The sequence below is a fragment of the Carassius auratus genome, chromosome 50, assembly GCF_003368295.1.
Source record: "Carassius auratus strain Wakin chromosome 50, ASM336829v1, whole genome shotgun sequence".
Classification (NCBI taxonomy): domain Eukaryota; kingdom Metazoa; phylum Chordata; class Actinopteri; order Cypriniformes; family Cyprinidae; genus Carassius; species Carassius auratus.
The window spans coordinates 15,509,332-15,523,257 of NC_039292.1; the positions used below are offsets into that span (position 1 = coordinate 15,509,332).

At 42.0% G+C, this 13,926-nt stretch overlaps 1 protein-coding gene across 1 annotated transcript in view; it reads left to right on the top strand.

The window, feature by feature from the left end:
- The first annotated feature begins 340 nt into the window (after positions 1–340).
- The window catches only part of LOC113067142 (contactin-1a-like), an 84,926-nt gene continuing 71,340 nt past the window's right edge, over positions 341–13,926 (top strand). Inside the window, exon 1 of the mRNA XM_026239413.1 lies at positions 341–437. The gene's annotated coding sequence lies outside the window, so the exon portion shown is untranslated. The remainder of the gene's footprint in view (positions 438–13,926) is intronic.

The window sequence follows — 13,926 nt, forward strand, 5'->3', positions numbered from 1 at the left end:
TAAATGAGAATATTTAATTTGAAACAAGCAGTAACAAACATTAGGTGAACATCCAAATAAAACATTTCAGAAAACGCTCCATGAACAATGTATAATGTTTTGAGAGAATTCTTAAAATAGGATAGATAGATAGATAGATAGATAGATAGATAGATAGATAGATAGATAGATAGATAGATAGATAGATAGGTCAGGTGTACTTTCATGTATCAGCTGCTCGTGACTAACACACTTGTATTATTGGCTGACAGCTGAATCAGCCAATCAGCGCATTTCCGCTGCTTCTTCACGTCACGTCACAGTGTCCTGTCCAATCAGGTGATCGAGAGAAACGCGTCGCGCTGCGCTCGAGCCCCGCGCTGTCAGTCCGCCCGGCGACGCGCTGCGGAACAGGAGCATCAGCTGAAGGTGAACGGACGGCACAAACGCATCCGCAGGTAAGAACCGCGCGTTTACTGACGCTGGATGTGTGCGAGGAGGCGCGCGATGCTGCGAAAATGCACGCGCTCTGTGAGGAGGAGGAGGAGGAGGAGGATGATGGTGGTGATGATGCTGAGACACACACATGTACCGCAGTGCAGACGCGCGCGCGCTTGTTTGAAGAACACGGATGTTTTGCTTTGATTTCTGTAAGGAGTCAGTCGCGCGCGATGTTTTTCTCATGCGAAGCTGTGCGCGCGTCTCATCGTTGCTAGAAAAGGCGTTTATGAGGCATTACAGATGCATGAAGCATCAGCCAGGAATCGGCGCTCCTTCTGCTGTCACAGGGCGGTAGAGAGGGCGTCCCTCACATCTGCACGCGGGTGCGCAGTCATTACCATCCACACAAACATCATTTCTAAACGAGCAGCCAAACCTCGCATAGATATACCTCAGGTTAAAGTTACTGATATCATTTTATAAATGTATTATATATTACAATAAAAAACATTTACAATTTCCACTTTGAAATTGCACAAATAATAATAATAATAAAAAAATAAATGTCAAGCAACATGTTTTGTAATATTTTATGTGAAAGTTTGAAGTAGAAAAAGGCTGAAATAGTACTTTCTTGTAAAAAGTACTGCATTGTTTTCATTTTATTTATTTCTTTACAACTTGGAAACACAGTGTGGTTTCAATTTATTCAGATAGTTAAGTACTTAAAGCTAAACTCAACGAAAATGTTTCATTTTAACTAATGTTTTTTATGGTTTATATTTCAGTTCAGTTAACTATAATAACTTTGTGTAATTCGCTAATTAATTATTCAAACACATCAGCCAATGGCAAGTCTCCAGCAGCAGACCTTTCATGATCCAAAATGATATGCAATTTGGGTGTTAAAATAAAATGTTGGTGTTTGTCAAGAAAAACGCCATGGGATTTAGAAAACACTTTGACCAACAACGAAAGCTAAGAGTCTGGAGACATGAATGTGGCGCTGCTACATATGAATAATAGATAAATATGGCTGGTGATGGTTCTCTGCTCTTGTTGAGTGGTTTCAGAGGTGGCTCATGGTTTGGGCTAGAGTTAGGTCTGGATGCAGTATCATGTCCTGATGGTGTTTAATCAGAGTCTGTTCTGTGGGTTAATCAGCTTCCACATGAAGGATTCTGGCCAATCACAGCGTGTTTTCCTCAGGGCAGGTTACCCATCAGCCACCGGGAGCAGGGTCTCCTCAGGACGGCTGATGTGTGTGTCCGGATCAGACGTGATGAACGAGCCTCATTAGCAGCGTCACAGCCTTATACTGGTGTCAGAAAGAAGAAAACACAAGAACAGTCAGAACTACTTTCAGCCTTGAGTTTACAAGTCTTTAGTTGACAGTACATTTGTTTGAATGGTTTAAATTATATATATATATATATATATATATATATATATATATATATATATATATATATATATATATATATATATTTTAATTTACAATAAAACTAGATTGCATGTACAAAACACTTTAGTATTGTAAGATATGTAATGATTCATTTTACAGCACCTTCGTGAATTAAATAAACACAAAGAAAGGGTACATTTACCAAAGTGTTCTGACGCATCTGATGTCGTAATTATGAGCTTGAACACACCATATCTCAGAAATCTGTGTGGAGAGGTTGGACTGAACAGTAGTGATATTACGTTCGTAATCTGTGGGCCTTTTAGCATGTGAGTCAATCTCTTATTTTGGTGAACGAACTGAAAATGCACTACTGAAGAGGCGCAGGAGCTTCTGAAGCTCTCTGTAGACTCCGAGTGCTCTCTGAGTTTGGAAGGTTTTCAGCAGATTCATCCGAAGGCCAGAGAAGCAGTGCTCTTATAAACACTGAGTGATCCTGCACTGATGACCAGACCAGACCATCACCTTCATCTTCATCACACACAGCGTGTCAGAAAGAGAAGCAGGGCACTGCATGTGTCTGTAATACAACATATGAAAATATCTTCTTTTGATCAATCTGTCAGTGAACTTTTACTGTCATCATCATCAGTGAAATAATTTACATGATGATGAGAGAAGAACCAAACACACATGTGCTCCAGATTCAGCTCCGGAAGATGACAGATGATGAGTTATGAGGAATAATGATGAGTTATGGTGAATTATGATGAGTTATGATGAGTTATGGTGAATTATGATGAGTTATGGTAAATAATGATGAGTTATGGTGAATAATGATGAGTTATGGTGAATTATGATGAATAATGATGAGTTATCATGAGTTATGATGAATAAAGATGAGTTATGATGAGTTATTCCTGCAGCATCAGTGATGAACTGAACTTGAACAGTCCTTCAGTAATCAGTGTTTTAGCATGTGAACTCTGTCCTCTCGGCTCTGAGACTGCACTTCCCAGCATGCATCTGTGCAGTCAGCCGTCCAGGGGGTGCTGGGTGGGATTTGATGAATCACACACTGGACACCACAATAAAGCCATTTGATTGACAGCTCTGGCATTTAATGAGTATCAGGAGACGGACTGAAGCAATGTCACACACACACACACACACACACACTCGACAGGACACTTGACTCTTAATGCAGAAACACTTAAACAGAGTTTAATCTGTGTGTTTGTCAGTGTTTCACGTTCAACACACACACACACTCACATAGCTCTTGTAGGTTAGTCAGCGATCCAGCGGCCGGATCGATTCTCACTAATGGAACAGAAGGATTACACACACACACTGCTGTGGTTTAATTGAATATTGTGTGTGTGTGTGTGTGTGTGTGTGTGTGTGTGTGTGTGTGTGTGACTAAACAAAGAACAACACTGATTAGATCAGAATGTGTTTGTGAGTGTTTATACAGTGTGTGTGTGTGTGTGTATGTGTGTGTAAGAGCTCTAGATTTATCTCATCGTCACAACGCCACAGTCTTTTCTATGGTTGCTAGGGTGTGGTGTTTGGTTGCTAGGGCATTAATTCTGTGACATTCTGGTCTGTAGATGTGCCTCATTCAACCTGCTGTTCCTCGATCAGGTAGTGTAACATTAGAGGTCAATGGTCAGGGAGATAAAGTCGCTAAAGGTCAAAGGTCAGGTCAAAGATGTGTGTGTTTTTGGACACACATGACTCTTAATATCCAGTAATACTATCAGTCTGACTCAAATGAGAGTTTAGTCTGAACTTCATTTGAGGGCTCATGGGATTGATTTGATTGTTTTGTATCTTGTGCTGTTCAAACCAGGGTTCTTTTAGTATCAGTAATGAAGTTTTTATTGATATTTTGAGTTAGATTTTATTTTCATATTTTTTGTTTTTACTTTCATTTTTTTTTTTTTTTTAATAAAAATGTCTACAGTTTTGATAGTTTTAGATGATTTAATCATGGTGATTTTAGTACTTCAGAATAAAATAAACTTGAATTGAAACTAGCTGTAAGTTTAATGTGAGTTTTTGTGTGTTTTGTTTCCTCTAACTATAATGACTGTAATAACTCTGGCTGAGATGTTCCTCCAGCCTCTTCTGCTGTATCCTGACACAGATCCAGCGAACGGTGGGAGTGTTTTTGTGTAAATGGGTTAATTTATCTGTGATATTGAAGGGCAGAGCGGCTCATCTGGGTATTTTTAGCAGCTGAAATGTGACGGAGGCCTGAAGGGAGACGAGAGACTCATTTAGCAGTCGATTACAGAGGATCAGAGGCTGGTGGAGATAAAGACGCTTCATTAATATCAGCCCTGATTTCTCATCACCTGCTCCTGTCAGCGAGGAATCAAGAGTATGATGTAGATCAGCCATTCACTAAAGTTTCTTACAGCTGATCAGTAATTTAATTCTCACGCAGGTCAACAGATAAAAGTTGTATTTTCATTGTAAAAATAGGTTATATTAGAGGTTGCCCAATATATATCATGTTATTTTCTATTTTGTGCTGCGCTATATCCAGTTTTCCAGCATGTCACATTCACTTTATGTGAACTGTATTTAATATTATCACTACGGGACTCACTTCTGGTTCAATCAATCAATCACCTTTATTTATATAGTGCTTTAAACAAAATACATTGCGTCAAAGCACTGAACAACATTCATTTGGAAAACAGTGTCTCAATAATGCAAAATGATAGTTAAAGGCAGTTCATCATTGAATTCAGCTATGTCATCTCTGTTCAGTTTAAATAGTGTCTGTGCATTTATTTGCAATCAAGTCAACGATATCGCTGTAGATGAAGTGACCCCAACTAAACAAGCCAGAGGCGACAGCGGCAAGGAACCGAAACTCCATCGGTGACAGAATGGAGAAAAAAACCTTGGGAGAAACCAGGCTCAGTTGGGGTCAGTTCTCCTCTGACCAGACGAAACCAGTAGTTCAATTCCAGACTGCAGCAAAGTCAGATTGTGCAGAAGAATCATCTGTTTCCTGTGGTCTTGTCCTGGTGCTCCTCTGAGACAAGGTCTTTACAGGGGATCTGTATCTGGGGCTCTAGTTGTCCTGGTCTCCGCTGTCTTTCAGGGATGTAGAGGTCCTTTCTAGGTGCTGATCCACCATCTGATCTGGATACGGACTGGATCTGGTGGCTACGGTGACCTCGGAATAAGACAGAAACAGACAAATTTTAGCGTAGATGCCATTCTTCTAATGATGTAGAAAGTATGGTGTTATGTGAAGTGTTTCCGGTTCCAGTTTACCTAATTAATGCAGCCTAAAAATCCTTTAACGGATTTGGATATTAAAAGCATATTAGTATGTTATGTGTATGCCAGGTTAAAGAGATGGGTCTTTAATCTAGATTTAAACTGCAAGAGTGTGTCTGCCTCCCGAACAATGTTAGGTAGGTTATTCCAGAGTTTAGGCGCCAAATAGGAAAAGGATCTGCCGCCCGCAGTTGATTTTGATATTCTAGGTATTATCAAATTGCCTGAGTTTTGAGAACGTAGCGGACGTAGAGGAGTATAATGTAAAAGGAGCTCATTCAAATACTGAGGTGCTAAACCATTCAGGGCTTTATAAGTAATAAGCAATATTTTAAAATGTATACGATGTTTGATAGGGAGCCAGTGCAGTGTGGTTCCTCTCTGCGTGCTGCAGAGTGGTTTGTGACTGTAGCTCCACTTTTCTGTCGAATCTCTATCTAACTATCACTCTCTGTTGTTTAAAGTGATAAAATATAAACTTAATTCCCACCATATATCGGATATTAGCTCAGGGAGTCCTGTACATTGTCCGGTTCCAGCAGAGCCCCTGCAGCAGGGCAACTGGGTGACTGTGAGGCGGCATAGTCGTGGGTCAAAACACCGCTCTTCTGTTCCGATCAAAACATTAAACAGGTTCTCCCCACTCAGTGATGCACCCACTGAGAAAAACCTGATGAAAGTGCTCTAGTTATTGGAGATTCTATTGTACAGAACGTGAATATAGAGACTGTTAGAGGTAAGAACGATGGAAGACCAGGGCAGGGTGCAGTTAACAGTCTTTAATAAAGCAAATTGTCTTCACTGAATAATTTAGAACAAAAATCACAGGGTTCTATCAGAGCCAGAACAGAAATAGCCAGACGACTGGGTCTATGAAAAACTACAAAAAATTCCACTAGGGCAGAGGCAGGGACCCCGAGATGCATACAGCCAGTCCGAAACAGTGAAGACAGCAGGCAGTGTGAACAGCCACGGGCAGGCGCTACACAGGTACTCTGCAAACAGGCACAGCTGGATAACACACAGTCCAATGACAAAATAACTCACAGTAGAATAAACGACTTTACATTCCACGGACAAGACAGGACAGGACTAGGAAACAGACGTGTCTCACGAGAGGTCATAGAATAATCCGACAACAAGACAGGGCTAAAAAGAGGGAATAAGAAGCAGAGACAATCAAGGGCAAAAGAAGGGACAGGTGAGGAGAAGGGAACGAAAGGGGAAACAGCTGAAAGTGATAATGAGCGGAGGAGTGGATGTGTGTGCGTGATAGTGCGACCACAAGAGGGAGACAGAAAGAGGAGAAGAATCCAGAATCATGACAGTACCCCACTCTCAACGAGCGCCCCCTGGCGCTACTGAGGACAACTGGCGGGTCCGGAGGAAATCATCGATGAGTGAAGGATCCAGGACGTCCCGGGAGGGAACCCAACTTCTCTCCTCAGGACCATACCCCTCCCACTCGACCAGATATTGACGACCGCGTCCCCGACGGCACATGTCGAGAATGCGGCGAACCCTGTAGATAGGGGTATCATCGACAAGACTAGGGATGCGGACCGGGCGAGACGGGGGACGGATGACTGGTTTAATGCAAGAGACGTGAAACACGGGATGGACTCGGCGTAGATTAGGCGGAAGGTGAAGCTTTACTGCGACAGGATTAATGACTTTAACAATGCGAAATGGTCCAACAAAGCGGGGAGACAATTTACTTGAATAGGACCGGAGAGGTAAATTTGAAGTGGATAACCACACTCTTTGGCCGCAAACGTAGCGAGGGCTCTTAATTCTGCGCCTATTGGCCGTAACTGTCATGCGTCTTCTAGCTCGACAGAGAGCAGATCGCACTCTGCTCCAGGTGCGTTTGCAACGGCTAATAAAAGTTTGCACTGACGGAACATTAGATTCAGAGTCTTGGGACGCAAATATCAGAGGTTGATAACCAAGACAGCAATGAAATTGTGAAAGACCAGTGGCAAAGGAGGGGAGCGAATTATGGGCATATTCGGCCCAGGAAAGTTGCTGTGACCATGATGCGGGAATCTGATGGGTGAGACTGCGGAGCATATGGGTGACAATTTGATTAGTCCGTTCTGCTTGACTGTTCATCTATGGGTGAAACCCGGACGAAAGGCTAACGGATGCCCCAATCAGGCGACAAAACTCTTTCCAAATTGAGATGAAAATTGGGGGCCTCTATCAGACACAATATCAGTGGGTAAACCATGTAGCTTAAAAACATGATCAACCATGATCTGGGCGGTCTCCTTGGCAGAGGGGACTTTAGCGAGCGGAATAAAATGGGCCAACTTAGAAAAACTATCTACCACGGTCAGAATAACGGTGTTACCCTCTGAGAGAGGAAGCCCGGTGATAAAGTCGAGAGTGAGACCACCATCATGTTGGAACCGGTAATGGACGAAGTAGACCGGCCGGAGGGGAATTGTCAGCCTTTTGTCTGCGCGCATGTATCACAGGAGGCAATAAATCGTCGCACGTCTCTTTCTAATGAAGACCACCAAAAAAGCGCTGACGGATAAAAGCGATGGTGCCCCGAATGCCAGAATGGGCTGTCAATTTAGAGGTGTGTCCCCATTGAAGGACAGCTCGACGTGCGGATACAGGGATGAAAAGGAGCCCCTTAGGGCAGTTGCGCGGGACTATGAGAAAGGGAATGCTAAACCAGCTTCTCTATTCCCCAGATGGTCGTGCCAACAACATGACCCGGGGGAATAATCTCCTCAGGCTCAGAAGATGCAGAGGAGTCAAAAAGACGAGATCGGGCTTCGCATCGGGCTTGACGTTCTTGGTATCCGGACGATACGAGATGGTAAAATCGAAACGGGTAAAGACAGCTCGCGGTTGCCCACGCCGTAATTGCGCTCAGCATTAGAAAGACAGTGAGAGAAAAAAGCGCAGGGGTGTATCTTTCCGTCAGCAGTGGAACGCTGGGAAAGCACAGCCCCGACCCCTACTTTAGAGGCATCGACCTCGACAATAAATTGTTTAGTGAAGTCAGGAGTAAGAAGGATAGGCGCGGTAGTAAAAAGAGATTTTAGAACGTCGAACACAGTCTGCGCAGAATCTGAACATCTAAACTGGGACTTGACTGAGGTCAGAGCTGTAAGGGGTGCGGCTAATTGACTGAAATTTCGTATAAAACGATGATAAAAATTAGCAAACCCGTGAAAACGTTGTAGCGCAAGACGGGAGTCAGGCACGGGCCAATCTGTAACCGCCTGGACCTTAGCTGGGTCCATACTAATCCCCTCTTCCGAGATGACCGAACCCAGAAACGTAACTGAGGAGGCGTGGAAAGAACACTTCTTGGCCTTTACATAAAGTCGATTCTCAAGTAGACGCTGAAGACCTGAGAGAAAACAGAGTTGACCATCTGAGCGTCACCAGCAAGAAAAAAGTGAAAGTTTGTTGTTTTGCAGAACATCACGGTTATATATGACATGAGAGTAAGGCCTGCATAATGATTTTTTCCTTCTTAAACCTTGTCTGTGGTGTAAAAACACCCCTTGCCAAATGTCCTCACAGGGCATCACTTCCCACTTTTGATGATTACTGTGGTTACCATGTTCTGAACATCACATCCTTTCTTTTCCCCCAGATGTAATCTTTTATCTTGCACCAATTAATGATTGGATGTTTCACAAGATGAGGATAATCATGATGGACGCATTACCTGACCAATCACAGCACCTAAAAACAGAGAAACAGCGGAGAGCAGGAAACAGGAAGAAACCAATAACAAGGGGAGAAATACAACAACCAATAACAAAAGGGGAACCAGAGCACGTTTCACCCCCACCCTTAAAAATCAAACATTATATACAAAATATATACTATATATATATATAATTCAGTGTGGTAAAAAATGTCAAGGCACTTCATTGTCTATAACTGGAGCTGACATTTTTTTTACTAAACACATGTTTACAATTTAACGCAAACTCTGCTAGTACGGCAGCAGTAGCAGACAGTTCTGTAACCTTCTGTTCATTCAATACCATTTCGATCCCGGAGGGCTCTCTTCGAGGACGGAGCCTTTGCCAGCATTCCCTGCGGTGCTGGCTCCATTTCTGCTGAGGCAGAACGGCAGCTGCACTCGTGGGGTTCGCAGGTGGATCTGTCAGAGGGAATGGAGACGGGCCAGTCCTTAAGTCTTTCTTCATCTGCCAGATCCAGCACCCAAACCCTGGGTTAGGAAGCACGTTCTGCAGTTTCTTCCCCCCAGGTTTAAAGAGCAGCACTTCACCTCTCTTCCTTCAAAATTCCTCTCACACAGAGCAGTGTATATTCCTTGGAGATTGAATGTGGGAGCAGACATAATGTCGAGATAGGGGCAGAAGGCCGGGGAATGGAGGCTTCACCCCCGAGGTGATGAAGCAGATATGGAGAGTGTTTGGTGAAGCCCAGGTGGACCTCTTTGCGACTCAAGAGACATCGCAATGTCCCCTCTGGTTCTTTCTAGAACTGGAAAGAACCAGAAGCTATGGTACAGACCTGGCTGAGGCTTCGTGTGTATGCCTTTCCCCCTATTGCTCTGCTCCCGGGAGTTCTGGCAAGAGTACGTTCTACACTCTCAGGTGCAGGGCACGATAGTTCACCCTCGCCCAGAGTTGTGAAAACTGTGGGTGTGGCCCCTGAGGGGGCACAGCTCATAGCATCCGATCTCTCAGCCAAAGTTGTTGAGACCCTCCTCCAATCCAGAGCTCCCTCAACGAGGAAACTGTACTCCCTGAGGTGGAAACTCTTCTTGGTGCAGAGACCACCAGCTTGACCCAGCTAACTGCCCAGTTGGTCCAGATCTGGAGTTTCTCCAAGCTAGGCTCTCTGTGGGGTTAACTCACTCCACCTTAAAGGTTTACGTCGCGGCCATTGCTGCTTACCATGTCCCTTTCAATGATCAGTCAGTGGGTAAACACCCCCTAGTTACACATTAAGGCTGAGGCCTCCAGTACGGTCCCATGTTCCCCCCTGGGACTTGGTTGTGGTTTTAGAGGCTCTTTGTAAAGCTCCATTCGAGCCAATTCATGATATCTCAGATAGACATCTGACTCTTAAGACTGGCCTGTTACTGGCTATGACCTCCCTCAAGAGAGTTGGAGATCTCCAGGCCCTCTCGGTGGCCCCTACCTACCAAAATATCCTCAGATTTGGAAAATTGGTCACGTCTTCCTACGTCTCTTCAGATTCGTATATCGGTGATTAAAATGAATGTTCTACCATGTATTAATTTCTTTTCTTCTATGATTCCTCTCGCTCCACCAGTTGGCTACTGGATCAAACCTGATGCATGTGTTTCATGGTATATATGGGATCGGAAATGTCCTTGTATTAAACTGACTACCTTACAACAAAGTAGATTACATAGAGGTCTTTCTTTCCCTAATTTTAGACTGTATGCTCAAGCTTTTTCCCTCTGCCATTTATCAGTTTGGTTTGACCCTGATGCTTCTGTATCTTGGAGAGCAATTGAGGAATCTATTGTTTATCTATATACATTTTTTCAGGGGTTCTAGGTTTGGTCCGATTGTAACCCATCTCCTCTCCAAATGGAGAGATGTTGAAAAACATTTACAACTAGTTACAATATGGCATAAGCATTCGCCAATTTTCCTCAATAATAATCTTTTGTCAGGCAATACTCCATTCCATTGTCCGCAATGGACTCATCATAAAGTAAACGCTCTGGGAGATATCTATGATGATAGTGGTTTACAATCCTTGAAACTGCTGCATAGTGTTTACTTGACTCCGATGAAATGTTTTCTTATGAATCTGTCATCTTCTTCTCCTAAGTACAATCTCTGTTCGCATGGATATTTAGGCACATTTTTTAATTTTTTTGGGGAGTGCCCCTCTCTCTCTCTCCTTTTTGGACTCAGCTCTCACAGGACCTTTCTTATTTGTTGGGTACTGATATATGTTTGACTCCACACCATTTATTCATGAATGACTTTTGGGACCTCACCTTGCCCATCCAACAAAGATGTGTACTGATAGCTGCTCTCACTGCAGCAAAAAGGTTGATAGTCAACCGTTGGAATTGTCCTCACACAATGGACAAACAAATTTGTTGAACATTATCTCGATGGAACTCGCAACTTCTCGTATACATGTATCTAATGTGAAAACTGTTAATTTATTGCATTCATCTTGTAATGATGTGTCATCATTTCTAAATTCTTTGTAAATATAATTTTATTGTATTTTATGTATTAATATTACTTAATTTATTTTCATTATTATTATCATTATTATTATTAATTTTACTTTGTGTATTTATTTATTATTTTTCTTCTCTACCCTTAAGTGTACCAGAGGGTGGGATGGGTTCTAGATTTGCACAGTTGCTTTTTGTTTTACACTACTGTTCACAGAAGAAAAAATCAATAGTCAAGTCAAGTCACTATTGACCACCACATTCTCTTCAATAGACTAGAAAAATGTGCTAGAAAAATTAGCATGGTTCAAATTGTACTTATCTGACCATCATCAGTTCGTTGCAGTGAATGAAGAGATACCATATCGATCACAAGTGCAGTATGGAGTACTTCAAGGCTCAGTACTAGGACCGCTACTTTTCATACTTTACGTGTTACCCTTGGGAGATATCATCAGGAAACATGGTGTTAGCTTTCACTGTTATGCTGATGATACTCAGCTCAATATTTCTTTGTAGCCTGGAGAAACGTACCAATTTGAAAAAATAATGGAATGCATAGTCAATATAAAAACATGGATATGGACTAATTTCTTACTGCTAAATTCAGAAAAAAATTAGTTGTTAATTATAGGACCTAAAAACTTTCATGTAATAAGCTAGAAAGATATCTAAGACTTGATGGATGCTCTGTCAGTTCTTTGTAATCAGTTAGGAACCTAGGTGTGCTATTTGATAGCAATCTTTCCTTTGAAAGACATTTCTAGCATTTGTAAAATTGAATTTTTCCATCCCAAAAATATGTCTAAATTATGACCTATGCTTTTAATGTCAAAAGTAAAAATGTTAAATCATGTGTTCATAACCTCAAGGTTATTGCAATGCTTGATTGGGTGGTTGTTCTACATGCTTAATAAACAAACTCCAGTTAGTACAAAATGCAGCAGCTTGAGTTCTTTCTAGAACCAGGAAGTATGACGATATTAGCCAGATTCTGTTAACAATGCACTGACTCCCTATCAAACACTGTATAGATTTTAAAATATTGCTAATTACTTATTATAAAGCCCTGAATGGTTTAGCACCTCAGAGTTTGAATAAGCTCTTAATGTACTATAGTCCTGCTAGTCTGTTGCATTCTCAAAACTGGCAATTTGATAATACCTAGAATATCAAAATCAACTGGGGGTTGCAGATCCTTTTCCTATTTAGCACCAAACTCTGGAATAACCTACCTACCATTGATCCACAGAGGATGCCATAGCAATAGCCCTCCACTCTGGTCTGTCCCATCTGGAACTGCAGTGGAACTATGCATGGCTGTTATTTGTAGATTTTAGCTCAGCATTTAACACCATCCTTCCAAACAAGCTAGTGTCTAAACTGTCAGATCTGGGAATATCTCACTCCATTTGTCTTTGGATCAAGACTTTCTTACTGATCATCCTAGAGCTAATCATTGACCAGAGTCTTTGCCATTCTGGTTATTCTTCGATCCATTTTGATGGTTTTCTTCCGTTTTCTTACATTTTAGCTGAACAGCCTATAATTTTTTGCACCTCTTTATAGGTTTTCCCCTCTCCAATCAACTTTTTAATCAAAGTATGCTGTTCTTCTGAATATCTTGAACGACCAATTTTCCTCAGGTTTTCAAATGCATGTTCAACAAGTGCTGGCATCATCTTTAAATAGGGACCACCTGATTCACACCTGTTTTTTTTTTCACAAAATTCCTCAGTTATTGAATGCCACACTGCTATTTTTTAACAAGTCAAGTCAAATCTGTTAAAGTATTTTTAGGCTGCATTAATTAGGTAAACCGGAACCAGGAACACTTCCCATAACTCCTGATGTACTTGCTACATCATTAGAAGAATGGCATCTACGCTAATATTAGTCTGTTTCTCTCTTATTCCGAGGTCACCGGAGCCACCAGATCCAGTCTGTATCCAGACCAGATGGTGGATCAGCACCTAGAAAGGACCTCTACTGCCCTGAAAGACAGCGGAGACCAGGACAACTAGAGCCCCAGATACAGATCCCCAGTAAAGACCTTGTCTCAGAGGAGCACCAGGACAAGACCACAGGAAACAGATGATTCTTCTGCACAATCTGACTTTGCTGCAGCCTGGAATTGAACTACTGGTTTCATCTGGTCAGAGGAGAACTGGCCCCCAACTGAGCCTGGTTTCTCCCAAGGTTTTTTTTCCGTTCTGTCACTGATGGTTCCCTGCATCTTTTGCCTCTGGATTGCTTAGTTGGGGACACTTCATTTACAACGTTTTCATCAACTTCATTGCACAGATACTTTTTAAACTGAACTGAGCTGGCTGATGACATCACTGAATTCAACGATGAAGTGCCTTTTTGCATTATTTTCCTATTTAATGCATTAATCAGTTGCTTTGTCACAATCTGTACTGTTAAAAGCGCTATAAAAATAAAGGTGATTTTACTACTTTTTTTTGGTTTGTTTGAGATTATATTTAGTGCATTCACACTTTACAAGAACCAACTAACACTATGAGTTAATGTACAAATATCGATATCTTAAATTTATCACTTTCAAATGTTTCAAACCTGCAAACATTTGAAGAAGAGCAGAATCACT